The following is a 19,977-nucleotide window of genomic DNA, read 5'->3' as shown; positions in this document are numbered from 1 at the left end:
TTTACATTCCATGTGGAGAGAGATAGTACACTCATATTAACAACTGACATACTGATATAATAAAAAAAAATAAACTGTGTGTCAAAAACAAAATTATACAGACCATATTCCCCATTAGTGAAACAATCAAACCCTGAACTTCCCCCCGAACAAAACAAACAGAAAAAAGAAAAACATGCGCATTAACCCCGCGCACAAAAGCGCCAACAGGCGACAATCCCTTTAACTCAAAAGGTCCATAAACGCCCATGAGCCCCCACGACAACTTTTCCATCGGATTGCTCAATTTTGCCTCACAAATTTGTGAAGCAAAATTACATAACAGAAAATACTTTGTAAAATAACCCCCAGCCAAAAGGAAGAATGAACACAGAACATGTAGATTAATTCACAGAATTGTTTTAAATGTGTGATCCTCCACAAAACAAATTTCAGCTGATATAAAACCGTTCAGTTTCACGGATAGACAAATGAATGTTCAGTGAGCCAGCCGTTATGAGTTCAGCGGATGACGTAATCATTCCAGTGTCCCGTAAACGGCACAAGTTCCAGCCGCTAGGCGGAGCCAACACAAAAAGAAACAAAATCGACATCCTGGTTCCCCAGATGGTCAAGTCAATCACTCGGAGGTCACATAAAAGTATATACCATGACTTACTCAATCCATCAACTTTATAAAAGGCATCCTTTGAGTGAGCATGTAGATATTTTGCGGACATCCGTAGTGTCCACTCTCAAACTGGCCGGGAACTTCAATGCAAAAGTAATCTTTCATCAATGCAAAAACTTCTGTAAGAAAAGTGTTATTCACAAAACAAACTCCAGCCGCTAGGCGGAGCCAATGCAAAAAGAAACCAAAATGACGCCCAGCTTCCTCAAAAGCCAGAGTTGGTACAGTGAGTCAGACCCACTCATATGAGAAACATCCAATGGTTTACTCACCCATTGATTCAATAAAAGATATTGCCTGATTGGGGCATGTAAATGCTTTGCGACTGTTCTTCGTTTCTATTCTCAGTTTGGCCGGAAACATTAGAGCAAATGAGATCTTTCGCCGATGTAAGAGTTTCTTGCATTCCTTGAACCGATCACGTTTCTCTCTTGTCGAACTCACAAAGTCCGGGAACAAGAAAATATTATGGTTCTTCCAAGAAAGCTTCCCTCTGCTCCCTGCCTGGCACAACACAAGATCTTTATCGGATGACCTCAGAAATTTGGCCAGAATCGATCGGGGCCTGTCTCCCTCAGCAGATCTGTGAGCTGGGACTCTGTGAACTCACTCGATTTCCAGCTTGTGGCCTGTTATGTTGAGCAGACTCGGGAAGAGCTCGTTTAGGAATTTCACCATATCTCTGCCCTCCTCATGCTCAGGAATTCCAACAATTCTGATGTTATTCCTGCTGTTTCTATTCTCAAGATCTTCAAGCTTTTCAAGAATATGTTCCAGATCAATTTTGGTCACGGGCGGATTAGCGGTCAATTCCCTCTCCGAAGACTCCAAATAATCGATTCGTTTCTCAGTATCTGACACTCTTGTACCTAACTCGGAGAATTTTATTTCCATTGCCGTAATCGATCGATGTATTACAGCGAGATCCTCCAAGTCAGCAAGAACCTTCGTCAAGATCACCGACATGTTGGACAACTGACGCTGGATCTCCTCTCCCGCCGCGCCATCCAAAACGAGTCCCCGGTCTGTAGGTCTGTCGGGGCTTTCATCCTGAACACGTAAGTGTCTTTTAATGTCTCCAGAGACCGATGATTTTTACTTCTTTGCCATGTTTTACTTCAAAGAGCAAATGTGAAACTGGGTGTATCGAATTTCACCAAATTATATCACACGTCTGCTTCTTGCATGGCGTCACGTGACCTCCGAAATTTCATTTTTCAATGAAAACCTTGACATCCATTGCACGTTCAGTGTTTACCACTAAAAAAGACTTGAGTTGTTTTTAGTGGAAAACAAAGTTTTTGCTTGAAGGTATGAGCCATTGTGAACAAAAAATGTTTTGTTGAAAAATGACTTGGGTTGATTCTAACCAAAAATCTTATCTCTTCAGAATACTTGGAATATGAGCCAGATGGACTACTTTTATGATACTTTTGTGGTCCGTTTTTATGGTACTTCTTTAAGCTTTAAAGTGAGACTATCCACTGCCATTATATTGAAAAGACAGGTTGTGATATTCATGAAAACATCTCTTTTTGTGTTCTGCATAAGAAAGAAAGTCATTGGGTTTGGAACAACATGAGGGTGAGTAAATTATGACAGAATTTTAATTCTTGCATGAACTATTACTTTAAACAAGACTGACACATCTAATACACCAGGTGCATTTTACAGAGATTTTAAAGTAGTGACAGGCTGCATAAAGCTGTGTATCACACATTCAAAATGTATTTCTGCCTTATGGAGATTAAGCACCGAGTTGAACAAAAGATGTTGTGGTCTCGAGAATTTTTTTTTGCTTTGTGTGCGAATAAACCAACTGTTTTTAGTAGATGAATGTTATTAATGGGGACACATTTGGTTGCATTTTATTTTGTGATAACTGTAACACAGACCATGTCACGAACAAGCAATGAAGATTCTAAGTGAATGCCTGTGTCACCTATAGCTGACACTGAATAGAGGGAAGGATAATAAAGTAGTGAAGTTTAAAGTTTTTATGACTGGTAAGGGGAGGATTCAGAGATTTAAGTCTGAAATAAATGGAATTATAAGATAACATATTGCAGCCACTTTTTTTTTGTCAGGGGCGGGTTTACGATTTCTGAGGCCCCAAGCAAACAACCAAGCTGGGGCCTCACCTGTCCCGACCCCAGCGGCTTCTAATGTGAACCGCTCTAAGAGCGCTGACAACAGCGTATTCGTGTGTGTAGCCAGAACAACATGCCACCCCTCAAGCATTTTTTGCGGAGCTTTCCTACCCCCCGACGTACGGGGCCTCACTCAGTTGCATGGTGGTTAAAACTGCTACTGTTTTAGTAAACATAAGAGAGTGTAAAGATGCCTCAAATTCTGTCAAACATACTCATTTTAGCACTATGGAAATGAACAACGACCAATCATAAAAGACAGCATGTACTATATTAGACTACGAAAAACTGACTGTCCTGCTGCTATCAGAAATATAGTTGGCAAATAACTGTACATAAATGGATTAACTTAATTTGATTTTATAAGCATAATACTGAACAGTTCTGTTGATGCTTGGTCTTCCCACGTGGGTGCTCGAGCTCTTGAGCACCCATGGGATTCGCCTATGGGTCCGATTTTCATAAAAATGGCCCTGTAAAGAATTATGCAATGACTTGATAAGCACCCACTCATTACAGATGCTTAGTGATAGTCACACCAATTCATTATTATTTTCAGAAATGAAACTGAACTTGCTACTTTAATGCAAGTAACAGCAAAACTAAAGGAATTGAAACCCTCTATGTCAAGGCGGTTGAGACGGGTTTTGTACGATTTCTGCTGGACTGGGTGGGCGCATGCGTGACCTCAATTCCTTGTTTGCTATCATAATTTTTTTTTAGCCTTGTGCAACGTTTAAATGCTTAACTAAACAAATTTATGACACTTTTTTTCAATGGAGTAGGTAGGCCTGTTAATGTATCAAAATATTAGGCTTAATCCTTAGTCATAAAAGTCGACTGAATTTTGTATTCATAATTATTTTCCTAAATATGCTAAAGAAGAAAATATAAATGGTGGGACAATTTGCACTGTACAGAAAATAAAATAAAATAAAAATAAAAACACCTAGGTTTAGGTTACATACTGGTTCAAAAACTTTATTGTGGAAAATAAATAAATGCGTAATGCATTGTGTTGAACAGAAGAATGCACAACTGTAAGAAGATTCTAAATCTTTTCTGAACATGCTTTATATTTATGGAGTACAGGGAGTTTTTGTTCATAAAAAAAAAAAAAAAAGAAATAACACTGTTGTTATAATAATTATTGAGCCAGTATGAATAAAGGATAATGTCATGTCTGACTTTATGCAAACTATCCCAAACAGATGGTAAGTAGATCACCGATTATACGTTATAGATTTGCATATCATCGTGGGAACATTTACTGAACCAGTAATTGAAATATAAATGAAATCTGTTATCTATATGGGCAGATAAGTCTCATCTTTAAACTGTTGGAAACTCTCAGAGAAGACCAGGAGACTTGGGTAAAGCTTCAGCAGGATTCTTTATTGTAGAAGATCAGGAGCATAAGTTAACATGTAGAACGTGCTGTCTCACGTTGCAGTTATCAAGTCTAACTTAGGGATACATACATTGTATTTTATAGGCATTCACTGGGCAGTCCTTCCAGGTGGTAACAAAGTATTCAGGGTGAACCTTACAGAATGCAGATGAACCCGCCACAGACTAGGGTTTCTCTAGCCCTAATTCAATCAGCATAACTATATCACTCAGACGATTTCATTTTCATGGAAATAAGGAAGGGTCCACACCTATGGCAAGGCATTAACATTTGACTTAGACATTGATTGGATCATGAACAATGGCCACCGATTCACAGAATGGGGCTGGAGCACCTAGAGCCAACACAGACAAAAGGTGAAAGCCTTAGTTAGCATGAGAAACAAGATTTCATTAACATACACTTTTGTTCAAGTTGACATACAGGATGCAGCCATGTGTAGACGATCTCACAGACTCACGATACTAAAATGCCTTGAAAGCCCAATATAATGTGCATCACTTTAGTTTTTCATGTGATGTTATATGAAAGACAGTAGACCACCTGATCTTATAGTTATACTTAAATTTGCAATCCCACAGTCCCCCCTTTGAGAGTTATTAATAAAAACCTCACAATGCACATATAAACTTTCATAAATCCATTCTATGGCATACTGTATGTTGGTTAACAAGCCCCATCATCTAATTTTGTAACCTTAAATAGTTACAGGCACATATTACTGATTCTGTGTCCCAGAATCCGGTAAATGTAAAATAATCTAAGTATAATAGACCTTTTCATAACTGTAACTGCTAAACATTTAAAACAACAGATGGTAACATGTTGAAAACACTACATGATGTCACAGAAAATCATGTAGCCCAAAAGTTGAAGCACTGAAGTCAATGAAGCCAGAATAGTCGTGAAGTCTTGTGTCCTATTGACAGCAAACACAGCAGAATCGCTTGGGAGATGTGTCTTTGTGTCCCTCATGATGCTTTTCCATTTATGTCTGTGGCACTGCTCCAAACCAGGGGGATGATAACAACATTGTGACACTTGCACATACCTGCAACACAAGAAAAACAAAGCAGCAGCAGACAAGCAGTATTCCAGCATATACTTCATTATGCAAGACTTCAGTTGATCGTATAGTTTTTTTTTTTTTTTCCTTTTACCTAGTGTAATGAAATTTGAAACCTATGGACCAATGAGGTGGGGATTAACTACAGAATGGGGAAAATATATGAGGAAGTCTTCACCCCAGGGTTGGCCCCCAAGGCCCATTACACTTTGGTTCTTCCTGGGCGCCTCACTGGTCTGTGGGTCCTAGTCTGTCCCTGTGGGTGGTGTGTGTTTTATTAGCTCTTTAGTTTTTTAATGAGCTAGCAGATTAACAGATTCTACCATTTCAGAAACAACAACATCTGACTTAATGTTGTCTTTAAGAACATAAGAACCATGTACAAACAATCCAAATTCTTCTCATTTAAATCCTCTGAAGAAGCATCAGTCATAAAAGACATCATAAAAGAGGAGTGAGACTGGACATGATGGTGATGGAGTGTGCTGTATTGTTACATTCGGGACTGTGAGTATACTTAACCAGTTTCCCCTCTTAAAATTAGTTTGAGTGATAGAGATGTGTATCTTAATACACAGTGCCATTACAGCAGCCCCAACACTTAAGAGTGCATTTGCAAAGAGTATTTCATCTTTGCTGTAAACTTCTGGGGAAAGATAAGCACTCACAGCCCTAACAATTAGTCCCTTAGCAAGCTGCCCCACGAGCTTGGTGAAGAGGGGAGGGGCTGCTTCAGGATTGTGAGCAGGCTTTATATAGCTGACTAATGCCTTGAATATCTTCTAATATCTTTCTGCCCTTTCTAAACTCTTTGTAATGTCCAGGTTCACCACAATAGTGACATCTGCCCTCCCTCTTAGGACATTTTGGTGTAGTTAATCAGATGTGTTTGTCTTATTCAAGGATGCTGCTGCAACCCTTTTGCTCTAACATCAGAGTCTCTTTCCCAGGTCGCCAATCTATTCAAGTTGGTTTGCAGAGTTTCATTAGACTATGTTAAATCTAAGAAAGGTAGTGCGTTTTCTATATTCTGATGAAAGGCCATCAAACCTACGGACTAGAGGTCCCTTATCATCTAGAATCTTCTCAGAAGTGTCAGCTATACCACTATATGCGGAAGCCGCTTGACAAAATCTTTTAGTGTACTCAGTTTCACCTTTCCTCTGTACACAACTACAGATTGACCAGTATTTGTATTTGCACTGTGGGAGTTGCAGATGGAACAGTAACTACGTTTCCATCAAAGGAGTTTAAGAAAAACGTTTTAGCGCATCAAAATAAAGCTGATGGAAACGCAAATTATCGCTAAAATTTCACAAGTGTCGACCTAATATATTTCCGTTTAACTCTAGCGCATAAACTGTCGATACATCAAATGTCGCGAAAATCTGGTTTGGAAACAATTTTTGTCGAGAAAATTGGCATTAACGCAAAAATGTAGTGTCACATGACAGAATATGCCCCAGTCCTTAGCCTGTGTTAATCATGATCACAGTATACATCCTTGAACGCCAATTTATTGTACGTGATTATGGATTGATCTTAACGGCATACCTGCGCAGATCCGATGCTGCAAAAATGACACTTCCAGGAGTACCAACACAAATATCTCGTATCATGCACATGGACAAGTGCACGGAGAACAAAATTAATGGCCACTGTTTGTGATTAAATTAAATCACATCCGTTTATTTATTAAAAGTTGCTTTTCCCACACCATTCAAAATAAAAGACGGCAGTCATGGAATTAGACCAAAATACAAAATAACATCTGTGCACAAGGATGTTTAAATTAAAAAAATAAATACACAATACTAGGAGAAACGCTTCAGTGTGCTTTTTTGAAACACTAACAGCCCAGTTATTAAATTATTGCTTAAAACTTGCCTTTTCTTTACACAAACTTAAATTAGCCTTTCCCTCTTCTGTAGGCGAAAAAAGTCGGCTGAATGACACTCAGAATGTTCTACACTTTTTTCAAGACTATAAACTATCAGAACTATTTGTCCAATGCTGAGTTCACTTTCAGAAAACGAGCTTTTTAACATTTTAAAACATTTAAATATTTTAAATCTAACCCTCTTTACCTCGGATCGCATTTACTGAGCTTCTTAAAATGTAAATTGCTTTATGACATTAAATTAATTTTAGTTGACAATCAAGTTCAGTTGGTCGTTAAAAGTTGCTGGACAGATATGCGGGACATAATGCAGTTGTGATGGCGATGCTTTAGATTAGAAGATTGTTTAAAATAGCCTATTGAATATCAGGAATGCATCATATGTAAACCCTGATATTACACCGCATAATGTTTTCTTTAATAGCTGTGCACACAGCATATACACCTCGATGAATAGTCCTTAAACTAAGACCGAAAGTTTCCCCCACTACTTGGTGCAGGTTGCCAGCTTGAACAGGACCATGACGATTCGCTTTCGGGTCGGAACCGATGGCAACCTGCGATAGGTGCAACATCAGGACCAATATTACAGTCCTATCAGAAGGGCAACTGTTCCCTTTTGATTACAATTCCTCGTCTTCTGATTGCTTTTATTTGTGAAATTAAAAATGACAGTAAGTTGGCTAATTTCAATGAATTCTATCAATACTCTCCCCATTTTACCAAAACTTCGGAGGAAAAAAATTAGGGACATCTGGGAGGCGAATTAGCGATAAACACACATTTCTGAATGGAAACGGCTTCAGGGCAGATTTATTTTGCGCTAAACCAAAACTTATGCGACAGTGTTTAAGGCATGACGTCATGACGCACACCATTTTTATCGATAAAATGCCATTTGAATGGAAACCGGCAGAAGACGGCAAATTTCGCAAAATAATTTACGCATTTTCACTTTGTCGATAACAAAATAGCGCGAAAAGTGGATGGAAACTAGGCTAGTGTTACCCTCTTCTACTCGACTTCATTCCATTATTTTCATTAGTAGACATTTGATTCTCTTCTTGTCTACATACAAACTGTAAGTCAGGATAGATATCATCTGACTGTTTTTTCCAAGTCATTTTTTGTTGAAGCCCCTGTTATAGCCCAACTTCTTAGTTTGAGAGGACAATCTAGCACAAATTTTTTTCTTTTGCGCTTCTAATTGTTCAATAGCTTAGTCTTCTCTGCAGCTATAGCTAAACTAAATTCACAATAACCTAGTTTCGCGCTGTTTTATCGACAAAGTGAAAATGCGAAAAAATGTGTTTGCGAAATTTGCCGTCTTCTGCCTATTTCCATTTAAATGTCCTTTTATCGATAAAAATGGTGTGCGTGATGACGTCATGCTAAAAAAAAAAAATCACATAAGTTCTGGTTTATCGCAAAAGAACCTGCCCTAAGCCGTTTCCATACAGAAATGTGTATATCACTAATTGTGTACCTTTCACCTCCCAGATGTCCCTAATTCAGCAATCAATTGGAATCAAAAGGGAACAGTTGCCCTTCTGATAGGACTGTAATATTGGTCCTGATGTTGCGCCTATCGCAGGTTGCCACCGGCTCCGACCCGAAAGCGAATCGTCATGGCCCTGTTCAAGCCAGCAACCTGCACCAAGTAGTGGGGGAAACTTTCGGTCTTAGAATAAGGACCATCCATCGATGTGTATATGCTGTGTGCACAGCTAAAGAAAAATTGTTGCAGTGTAATATCAGGGTTTACATATAGATACATTCATGACATTCAATAGGCTATTTTGAACAATCATCTAAAGCATCGCCATTACAACTGCATTATGTCCCGCATATTTGTCCAACAACTTTTAACGACCAACTGAACTTGATTGTCATCTCAAATTAATTTTAGCTTCATAATGCAATTTACATTTTCTGAAGAAGCTCAGCAAATGTGATCCGAGGTAAAGAGGTTTAGATTTAAAATATTCAAAAGCTAGTTTCCTGAAAGTGAACTCAGCATTGGACAAATAGTTCTGATAGTTTATGGTCTTGAAAAAGTGAAAAAGTTCTGAGAATGTGAATGTAATTCAGCCGATTTTTTTTTTTTTTTTTTTTTCTCCATATACAGAACAGGGTAAGGCTAATTTAAGTTTATGTAAAGAAAAGGCAAGTATATAGGCCTAACAATATTTTGTCGTTTGGCAATGTATTTTTTAAATTGAATGCTTTATTTGTCTGGTAATTTAATACAGGGAATTTTGACGGCATTTTTTCAAAAGAAAGCTAAACAACAATTTTATAGAATTGGGATATATGTTGGTGTTCCAAAAAAGCACACTGTTGCTTTACTCCTAGTATTATGTATTTATTTTTTTAATTTAAAACATTTTTGTGCACAGAAATTGTGTTTTTTTTTTTTTTTGTATTGTGGGCAAATTCCATGACTGCCGTTTATTATTTTGAATGGTGTGGAAAAGAAACCTTAATAAATATTTGGATGGTTACCGCGATTAAATTAATCGTAAAGAGTGGCCATTCATTTGTTCTCTGCACTTGTCCATGACAGGTGCATGATACATGGGAGATATTTGTGTTGGCACTCCTGTAAGTGTCATGACGCAGATGTGTTTGCAGCACCAGATCTGTGCAGGTTAAAACCAATCCAGCAGTGCGAGTAATGCAATGAATTGGCCTTTAATAAATGTATACCTTGTCGATTAACACAGGCTAACAATTTGGGTAAATTCTCATGTGACACAAATTTCTTTGTATTAGTGCCAATTTTCTCGACAAAAAGTGTTCCCGAATCAGTTTTTCGCGACATTTGAAGTATCGACATAGAGTTTATGCGCTAGAGTTAAACGGCAATTTTAGCGATAATTTGCGTTTCCAACCCCCCCCCCCCACCCCCTTGGTTGGAAACATGGTTAATGACAACAGATAATGCCTTTTATATTTCCCTTCCATATACAAGCACCAAGGACATTTTTGCCTTCTTCTATGGACCATACATTATCTGGATGAGTACCAAATTTGTCAAATTCGGTCTTACTGGCCCTGTCACTATTGAGTCCACGTGTTCTCCTAACAATGATTTGAATTCATTGTCCATACATAAAGCGGTAGCTAGTCCACGTTTCTTAGTTGTAGCAATTCGTCTTGCATTCTTGTTAACTATTTTCACTTTCACTAGTCTCTCTCTGACAAAACCAAGAACTATCAAAAATGTTATTTGACTGTCACTAGCGTTTCTCTCACAAACCAGATGGCACAGTACACATCTCTGACAAGCAGAGGAACCTTAAACACATCCCTGGCAATGCAGATGATAACCGAACACATCCATGGACGAGCAGAGGACAGCTAAATCTTTAACACTTATCTGGCAAGCATGTCGGCCCTTACAAAAATCTTGCTGCAAGTTCGCCACTGATCGTTTTCACATGCAAATGAGCTTTGTGGCAAACTTGCCTTGCTGCCAAAGGTTTGCTGCAAGGTCACCACTACCGGTGGCATGTCTTTTTCGGAGCTGGTTGGTTTAGTTCATGGCTTAGAACTATTTTATGAAGGATTTTATGAAAAGCCTATGGAAAACATGAATTGGAAAAATACTTTCAGAACCTAGACAGCTGATGAGCACAACAGGAAGTTAAAAAAAATTTTTTTTCTTTCCTCATAGAAGAATTGATTTTCAACTCAAACCTTTAAAAGACACAAATCATGTATAAACCTTTAAAGACAGATCTACCATGAGCTCAGATGTCGTTCATTGATGGTATATGCTTCTGTTGAAGCCATCAGACTGTCATTTCAACTCAACTTCTATTTGTTCATATCAGAATATTTAGCAATAAACGTAAAATATATTGTTTTTATACTTAACCTAAAAATCAACAGTTCAATGTGTGTCTTTCATGGGATTCTGTAATATTCCAACTTGGATTTTTTATTCCCCCTCCCCTCCTCCTCACACCTCAGGCATCAACACCCTTTTATTATTTTCTGATTTGGACACCTTTTGTTCTCAACCCTGTCACAGACATGTAATGTGGTATGAAAATGATTCTACACAATACTTGTTATAAACATCTACCTACTGCTCATGTCCCACATACAAATTTAATGTCTACAAATATTTTGTTGTAGTTCTCTAATTTTTATGTGATGAATCTACAAATAGGCAAATTATGTGTCTGCAGTGTCATGTTTTAAATTCAGACTTAACTAAAACCCCAACTTTTTTGTGCTAGCTCTTCACATGTCAGGCTATGCTCAGCAAACATTGACATTAATTATCCAATATAATCTCATTTCAACCCCGTCACAACGCTCCCACCACTAGGCTACTTGCATCCACATTTAACACCATGTTTAACTGAAGTTACAGGATTTGTACTGACCATTCCATATTTTGTTACAATATTCTGTAAATTTAGTGAATAACTGAATCCTGTTACATGAGTGACAGTGAAATATAACAGGGATGAAGACCACATGCATGCAATACATACACACACACACACTGGCGGCCAAAAGTTTGGAATAAAATGTACAGATTATGCGGTTTCGGAAGGAAATTGGTACTTTAATTCACCAAAGTGGCATTCAACTGATCACAAAGTATAGTCAGGACATCACTGATGTAAAAAAACAGCACCATCACCATTTGGAAAAAAAAAAAAAGCCATTTTTGATCAAATCTAGACAGGCCCCATTTCCAGCAGCCATCACTCCAACACCTTGAGTAATCATGCCAAATTGCTAATTTAGTATTAGAGAAGAAAAAAAAAAGAGACTGAAGGAGTCCTGAAGATATATAATAGGTCCTGTAAGAATCCTGCATTTCTGTAGGAAATTAGGCAATCCTACAGGACAAGTGAGGGGACAAACCTACAGCATTCCTGCAAGATCCCTGCACAGAACCACAATTCTACAGGGAATAAACAAAAACAAAACCCATTTGGTAAAATCTCAAAGGAACACAGATGTTTACATTAATGAGAAAATATGGTGTAACAATGCTGGCAACAGGCAGATGAAGAGACAATGACGAAGTGTAGAACCCAGGTGCAGTTTATTTACATAAGTGAAATCCAAAAACCCAATTGTGAACAAATGCCTTGGCATAAAACTAAGTTACAACCACAATACCTGACACCAGACAATGGCAAACATGAGGGCTTAAATACAAGGACATGGTTAACAAGTAAACAAGACAACCAATCACAAGACTAAACTATAAACAAGATAACAAGACTAAATTAACTTTAACCAATGAAAAGACAAGACTAATAACAAAGTAATCAAACAATGAACCAATGAAAACAAGACACATGAACAGGGGAAACACAGGACAAGATCACATGAGGGAACAGGAAATCACATAACATGACACCACATGACCTGAACAGGAACTATACTTGAAAATAAGACATGAAAACAAGAACAAAACACATAAACGTAACATATGGATGGTGCGCAATTTTTTTTCTAGGTGCAAATTCAGTTAAGTACCGCAGGGACATATAGGATATAAAGATATAAGAAATATAAGATAGAAAGAAGACATTCTTTTATGATAAAGATTGTTTTAATGCAATAATTATTTTAATTCATTATAATGGACACATCAACATCTTGTAAAAACATTTAATTTTAGTGAACCACCACTTTAAAAATTCTGGGGGACTGAAATATTACAGAATCCCAGGAATGACCCATGCTTCATTCAATTCAAATAAGAAATTCTGAATTTCCAACTTCCTACTAGGAAAAATGCCATGGAATGCCCCTTGAAGTTGGACTTCCAACTTGGAAACTCGTGCGGAAATCATCAGCTTCGCAGAGATGCAGGTGCGTGAAGTCACGCAAACATGTCGGGACGCAGAGAGATGTACAATGTTAATGATAAACATTAACTTTTATTAAATAATATATATTAATGAATCAAAGTTCTTACAGTACATGATAATAAAACCAGTTCAGCAAATGTTTGCAGAAACAGGTGTTCAATACACAGTAAGTTATACTGTCTTTTGATAATCGTACACCTGTATAACAAATGCTAGTATTGCAGCATCGTATATCAATTTCTTTGCTAGGAGATGTCTCGGGTGACAATAAAACACTTGCTACGCTAACAGGAGCACATGAGTTTTGTTCACTTATTCGTCATCCTCTTAGCATCTGGCAATAGAGCTGTTCCGCTGTGATGTCAATTTGTAAGCGAACCCCAAAATGTTTCAATGCATAGTGTCATTGTAATTGCTTTTGACTCGAGTCTTCCTATTGCATTTACAATCTGTGATCAGCAGGTGTCCTCAGCGTGCAGTGATTCGAAACATTGAATCATTTCCCGAAACAATTGGTTCAATTGATTCTAAGGCTGAGACTGCGACTTGTTTCGAAGGCTGCGTGCTAGGTAGGACGCGTCGTTTGAAGGCTGCAGTATACCGAGTGTCCTCCTTTAAACTAGGGTGACAATACGTCCTCTTTTTCCCAGACATGTCCTCTTTTTCGGACCTTAAAAAAGCGTCCGATTTCTAAATTCGCGAAAATGTCCGGGATTCAGCTTTAGTTTATGATGTGCATCTGGTCTAATACTTCATTGTGTGCGCGCGCGCATATTTGCATTGCTTTAACCCCTTTTTGTAAGTCCCGCCTTCTCGCGCACGAATTGGTCGATTTATAAGAGGTTTGCAGCAACTATTGGCCAAATTCCTGCCTGTCAATCTCTCCGCGAACCACTGTTGTGTTCGGCATCAAACAGTTGCTTGACAGTAGCAGCAAATGAAAGCTGAGTGGAAACAATGCCAAAAAGAAAGTGCACATTCAGAAGATTAGCACAAAAAAATTCCCATACTTTCGTCCAGGTCGAGATCCGTGGGAAGCAGAATGTATGACATGTAAAGCTGGCACTTATGTGTCAGTTGCTAATAAAAGTGCAAGTAATTTAGAAGCACACATTAGCTCTGCGAAGCATAAAGGGTCAGCAAAAGGTGAAAGTTCATCATGTAAATTAACTGACTACTTTTTGCGACCAGGTAAATTTGTTTTCCATGGCCATTCAAAATAATAGTAATAGTAAATGAAGGTACACTCATGGCATCAAATATTTTATTTTAGTACATGGACATTCAAAAGAATGTTGGAATTTGATATATATTTTATGTTATCTAATAGAGTGTCTTTTTCACTGTATTAAAGTTTGCATTCATAGTAACACTGTTTTGAACCCTATTATTCCACAAAAAAAAAAGGTGTCCTCTTTTTGGAAAACCAGAATATGTTCACCCTAGGGAATGCATGAGGTACATTTTAGGAGAGTTACAATGATGTAAAAAGAAAACAGATTTTACAAGTGTACTTAGTCTAATACTTTATTTTAATTATATATTAATATAATTATACATATTATATACTCTGCACCCATCTACTGAGGTACTTCAACTTGGGAATTAACATTCCTTGTGTTTGAACATCATATTTACGGGCAAATTGGCTTCATTTTTTTTATTTTTGACATTTCCGTTGAAGCAAAGAATTGTGGGTTGTGAGTGCCCATGAAGCAAAGAGTACAGAAGCACAAGAGATGGAGGCTAATAGGACGTTCCATTGCAACATCTGCACGCAGCAGCAGAGCTAGGCCTCCGCCATTTTGGACTGTGAATCCAGGGCTGCGGCCCAAATCACACACTTGCTCCCTACACCCTTCGACAAGTGTACACTTCGCGTGACGTTGTGCTGACAGTACAAACAAATGTATCAATATTTTATCACCATATATTTAATGCCTCTACCGAAATAGCATGTGTTAAACAATTATATATGTATATATAGATATATAAAATACTATATAAATATTCATACAAATTATTTACTTGCTTATTAAATTTGTTAAAGAATCAAAGCAGAAATGTGTAAACCATTCATTCAGAATTTCATTTATTAAACAACAAAAATGACAAACATGACATGATTTACTGATGACTTATTTTGAGAAATTTTCTATTGCGCTTCTGATTTGGCTCTGAGATTCTGCGATTTTGGGTGCATAAAATGTGATGAATTCTGATCCGTATATAGTCTAACCATGTAGATAAGTGACTTTTTGCACTTCTCCTTGTCACACACCACTCCCCTGCACTCACTTACATCGCCATACAACTGATAAACAGCTTCCTTCCCAGGTCAACTGTGTCGATGACTGAGCTGATCTTTTTTCTGAAGTTCGACTCCAGGGCTATGTTTAAGTTTAGCAGTGCCACGCAGGGCACTTTAAGGCCCTTCTCTCCTAAGTTGAGGTCAGTGTACTGTTTGACCTTGCGGAATGTGTACCTTGGATCAGCAGAGATATCTGTGGTCAATATTTTGCACTCCTTGCAGGGACGCTCTTTACTGTCTGCAAATTTCCCCACAACCTTACTGCCCATATATCCAGTCATGTAAACCAGTACACTTCCATCATGGTCAAAGCCAGATGTTGCTGAAACTGGTGGTGTCATCTCACTCAGCAGGTCCAGGACACATTTTGGTAGGACAACTTCAGGGGGCTTGACATCAGACTCCAGCACAGCATCACTGTTCTGGAAAAACAAAATACAAATAAATATTAGCCATAAGCTCTAACTACTGATATATATGTCACAAATAAAATTAGACTTATTATGATGATAAATACAATCTTAAGTAAGATTAAGTGCAGGTGTATGTATATTTTACTGGTTGTTTTCCTTGAATATATATATTTTATAGTCTTTTAAGCAAGGTGAAATTCCTTGTGTGTACACATAATTGGTGAGAATAAACCTATTCTGATTCCGAGTTGCCTAGACCTCATGTTCTTGTAGGTAGCTGTTCCTGGCTGAGCACTCTACCTGAACTCTCTGATTCACAGATTGAGTGGACAACCATGGAGCTGTCCATAGGCTCTTCTTGATGGTTAATAAAACATAAGTGATTGTAATATAAATATATGTATACTTTTTTTCAATTCAGAAGAACCACAGATTACTTACCATGATCTCCAGAGCTACAACAAGGTGTTTGGTGGGAATCAAACTGACTGTCTAGTGAATAGTCCATTGGCTCCTCCACCTGGTCCGATGTGGCTCCTGTATTAGCAGTGACTACTGGATCTGCATATTCCCGCACGGAACCCGTCTCAGCTTCTCCACAATCAGTAGTCACTCTAGCATAGCTGTGTTCGTCCATAATCTCAGAACTGATCCTGGGACTATACTGGGAGGTATAGCGATGTTCAGCTGAGATCTGATCTGTGTCGATGATGACCTGGGGGCTCTCCTGAGAAGCATATTTGCTGAACTGCAGCAGGAAGGTGTCAAGGTCTTGCTCACAGTTGGTCTACTCTGAGTTGTTAAACATCAATCCAGTAGCCACAGCCCGGTATTCACACTCAAACTGGACAGCGTCTGTGCTGCCACGGTTACCACAACAAGCTGAAAACAAACACACACCACCATATTAAATAGTTACAATAAACAGTTACAATAAAATACCATGCAATGCAATGTACTGAAATACAATACTTATTTTACATACCCCTAATGGTTGAGTAGGCATTCTCAAGGCAGTCTTGATTCAAATGACTTGTCAAAATATAGAACACCTGGTGACATTCACGGAGATCACACCATATCGTTTTCAAGCACACGATGTTGTGCTGCCACCCCTCTACACATGGGATCTGCTTGGTTCCAGGGCCAGCACCGACAAGCTTCAGGCGGGGGAGCCACTCCATACACTTTTCCAAGAATGGGAAATGCGCAGATGCATCTGAAAGAGCAGACTTCAGCTTGTGGGAATCCTTGAGCTGCTTGGAGTTGAAGCAGTTGAAGATGCCATCAAAGTTTTCACAGAATTTGGCAGCTGCCATGTAGTTCCTCTGCGCTTGACCTCTGAGCTGCTTTACCTGTGCCAAGGTCTTTATCCCCACAGCAACTGAGTGGCTCAGGACCTGAGTAGCAAACCTGACGCTCATGGAAGCAAACGGGGGGAGATACACATGTTTCTTAGTAAGAAGGCAACACAAGCGGATGTCCTGTTTGCTGTCGTATGTATACAGATCCTCCAGAATGGGCCAGTTGTTGCGTATATTCTTGATCAGATGTGGTGGATCCCACAGGCAGAACGCTCTGACGGCATCTACTTCAAAGTATGGCTTTACCTTTGTTACACCAAGGCGAGTGTGGCAGCGGGGGCGTGGTCAAGCATCTCTCCGGAGAGAGAGAAAGCGGTAAGGGCGCTTACACCTGAGTTAAATTATGTCTAACACCTGTCTCTAATTTCTGTGAGCACGGGGAGAGCGGCATAAATAAGAGCCACACAGCAGTTAGACGAGAGAGAGAGAGCGAGCCTGGGCACGGACTGTGAAGCCAAGAGTTATTATTACAAAGTTGAGAGTTTATTTTATGAACTAGTTTGTGGATTTTTTTTTTAGACTGTGTTATTGAACAACATAAAAGCCTTAAGAGTGTGTATGTGCTGCAGAGAGGAAAATAAAAATGCTTACCTGAACCAGGAAATCTGCTTCTCGCCTCCTCCTTCCACTGAGAAGTGCTACAACGAGTGAGCATTGAACGATTACCAGCACCTTGGTCACAGAATAAGAGGTCTCCATCCCAGCCTTCCTTAGATCATGAATTGCCTCTAGCAGCAACGACTGAAGCTGGGTATGTGGTATAGGCCCACTAGCGAAGCAATATCCAAAGAGTTGCTTCCACTTCCAGAGCAGCCCTCTTACCATAAATGCAGAGGCATAGTTGGCAACATATGGAGTATGCTGACCTTTACCAAAATCCTCAAAACCTTTGATCCTGTCTGCAAAATCATTATAGTGGACTGCCTGTTTGAGAGACATTTCATCCGTGATGATGGCACAAACCTTATCCATGGGCTTTGTGGTCTCCATAGCTTTCTTCATGGTGGCAAGAATACTTTGGTTAAAGCCAGGTTTCAAATCAATGGACTTCATACGCTTCTGCAGTGTGCGGACAGATGGCATAGAAAACACTTTGAACAGTAGCCTGTAACACTTTGGACTGGCATGTAGCAGAGCCAAGAAGAAAGCTTTGTCCTGAGTGGTCCACCGGAAACCAAGAGCCTTGCGTTGAGACATGCTGTGTACTCACAAAAGCATAGGCTTTGGCTGGTAAGAGTTTCTTCAACTGCTTCATCACTGACTTCTTATTAACACCTGCCTTGCTGGTCTTCTTTTGCAGGTTCTGTTTCCTCACTTTTGTCTTCAGCTTGCACACCTGTGACTTCAGACTCCTGATCTTCATCTTCAGGGCACGTTCCTTGGCAGCAGCTTCAAGGTTTGTTGGCAATGACTTTGGTGGCAACAGTGGTTTCGGTGGCATCGAAGGTCCTGCTACAGCAGCATCAGGTGTTGTGATGTCTGTCTCTGAAACACTGTCTGCAGTGGATGAGGCTGCATTTGATGGGTGAACAACATGACTCTTTTTGCCTGTAAAAAAACCCCACACATTTGGAAAAATATTAACTAAAATCACTTTACAGCAATACAACAAGGTATTACTATCAATTAACAGACAATAAAACTCACTCCTAAATGGATAATGTGATAGGCACTCAGTATCCCTGTATTTATACAATGAGAATTTTACGTACTTAACTCCTGACGTTTCTTTGGTGGCTTTCTCCTTAACTCCAAGTCCAGTGGGGGTGGTGGGTTAGGAGCATTAACCCTTGTGGGCACTGCATCCCATTTCAATCCAGCATGGCACCAAGATAATCAAAAAGATAAATTGATACCCTTTATTGGCAGATTTTTTTTTTCTAAAAGCAATTTCTATTTGATTGTGTTTTTTTTTTTTTTTTTAAATCTATGTACACATTAGATGGCCTCTTGAACTGGTTAGGGTGAAAATGTGCACTGCACACCCTGTAGCTCTGATGGAGCTGCTGAGAGCTTATCCCCATCAAAGATGCATTCCTGAGATTCTGCACCCACCTTGCACACCTGTAAATTCATTCATTTAACTTGTAGGCTGCATTACAAGTTCGATATTACAACTAACAGGAACTACTGAGAAGAAAAAAAACAAGGCTACATTAATTCTAAAGCAGGAGGGGAAGTTTAGGCTAGACTATGCAGTCTTAAATTAAGACTGATTTTGTACGTTTGGATTGGGTTCTGTAACCTCCCGCCATAGCATGTCTTACAGACAATAATAGGTTATCAATAAATTGAATTCGGCCATTGTATTTAATCTAATTACCCCATTCTTACTTAGAGGCATATCCATATAAATTTAAATGAATATGAAAATGCTTTCTACACTTTTTTGTGAATTTACCTGTCAGGGTCTTTAGGGAAACGGTGAAAGGCAAGACTATGTTTACTATCGAACTGATAGTTGTTGCAGTTAATTGATGAACATAACTTTTTGTTGTTTTTCCACTTCGACTTCGCTTTCGAGCTCATGGTGTTGGTACTAGGTTGTGTGCTGTGTAACACTTGCCCAACAGTCCAAAATGGCGGCAGCGCTACCGCTGCGCCATCTAGCGGCGATTGTCAAAAAAGCCATCTATACTCTTTGCATAAAGGATACCTCATGCATCCTCCGAATTCCAGTGAAAGGAGGTCGCATTCGAAGCGTCCTACTCGCTTTTCTGAAACGAGACAGCCTTGATCGACGTATACGGCCGATAAATGCGACCTCCGGATGACGCAGCCTTCCAAACGAGACAGCCTAAGTTTCGGAAAGCTTCGGCTGCGCCCGAAAACTGGAAAAC

Source organism: Myxocyprinus asiaticus, chromosome 9, assembly GCF_019703515.2.
Source record: "Myxocyprinus asiaticus isolate MX2 ecotype Aquarium Trade chromosome 9, UBuf_Myxa_2, whole genome shotgun sequence".
In the NCBI taxonomy this organism is placed as follows: Eukaryota; Metazoa; Chordata; class Actinopteri; order Cypriniformes; family Catostomidae; genus Myxocyprinus; species Myxocyprinus asiaticus.
Note: the sequence above shows the minus strand (reverse complement) of the source record.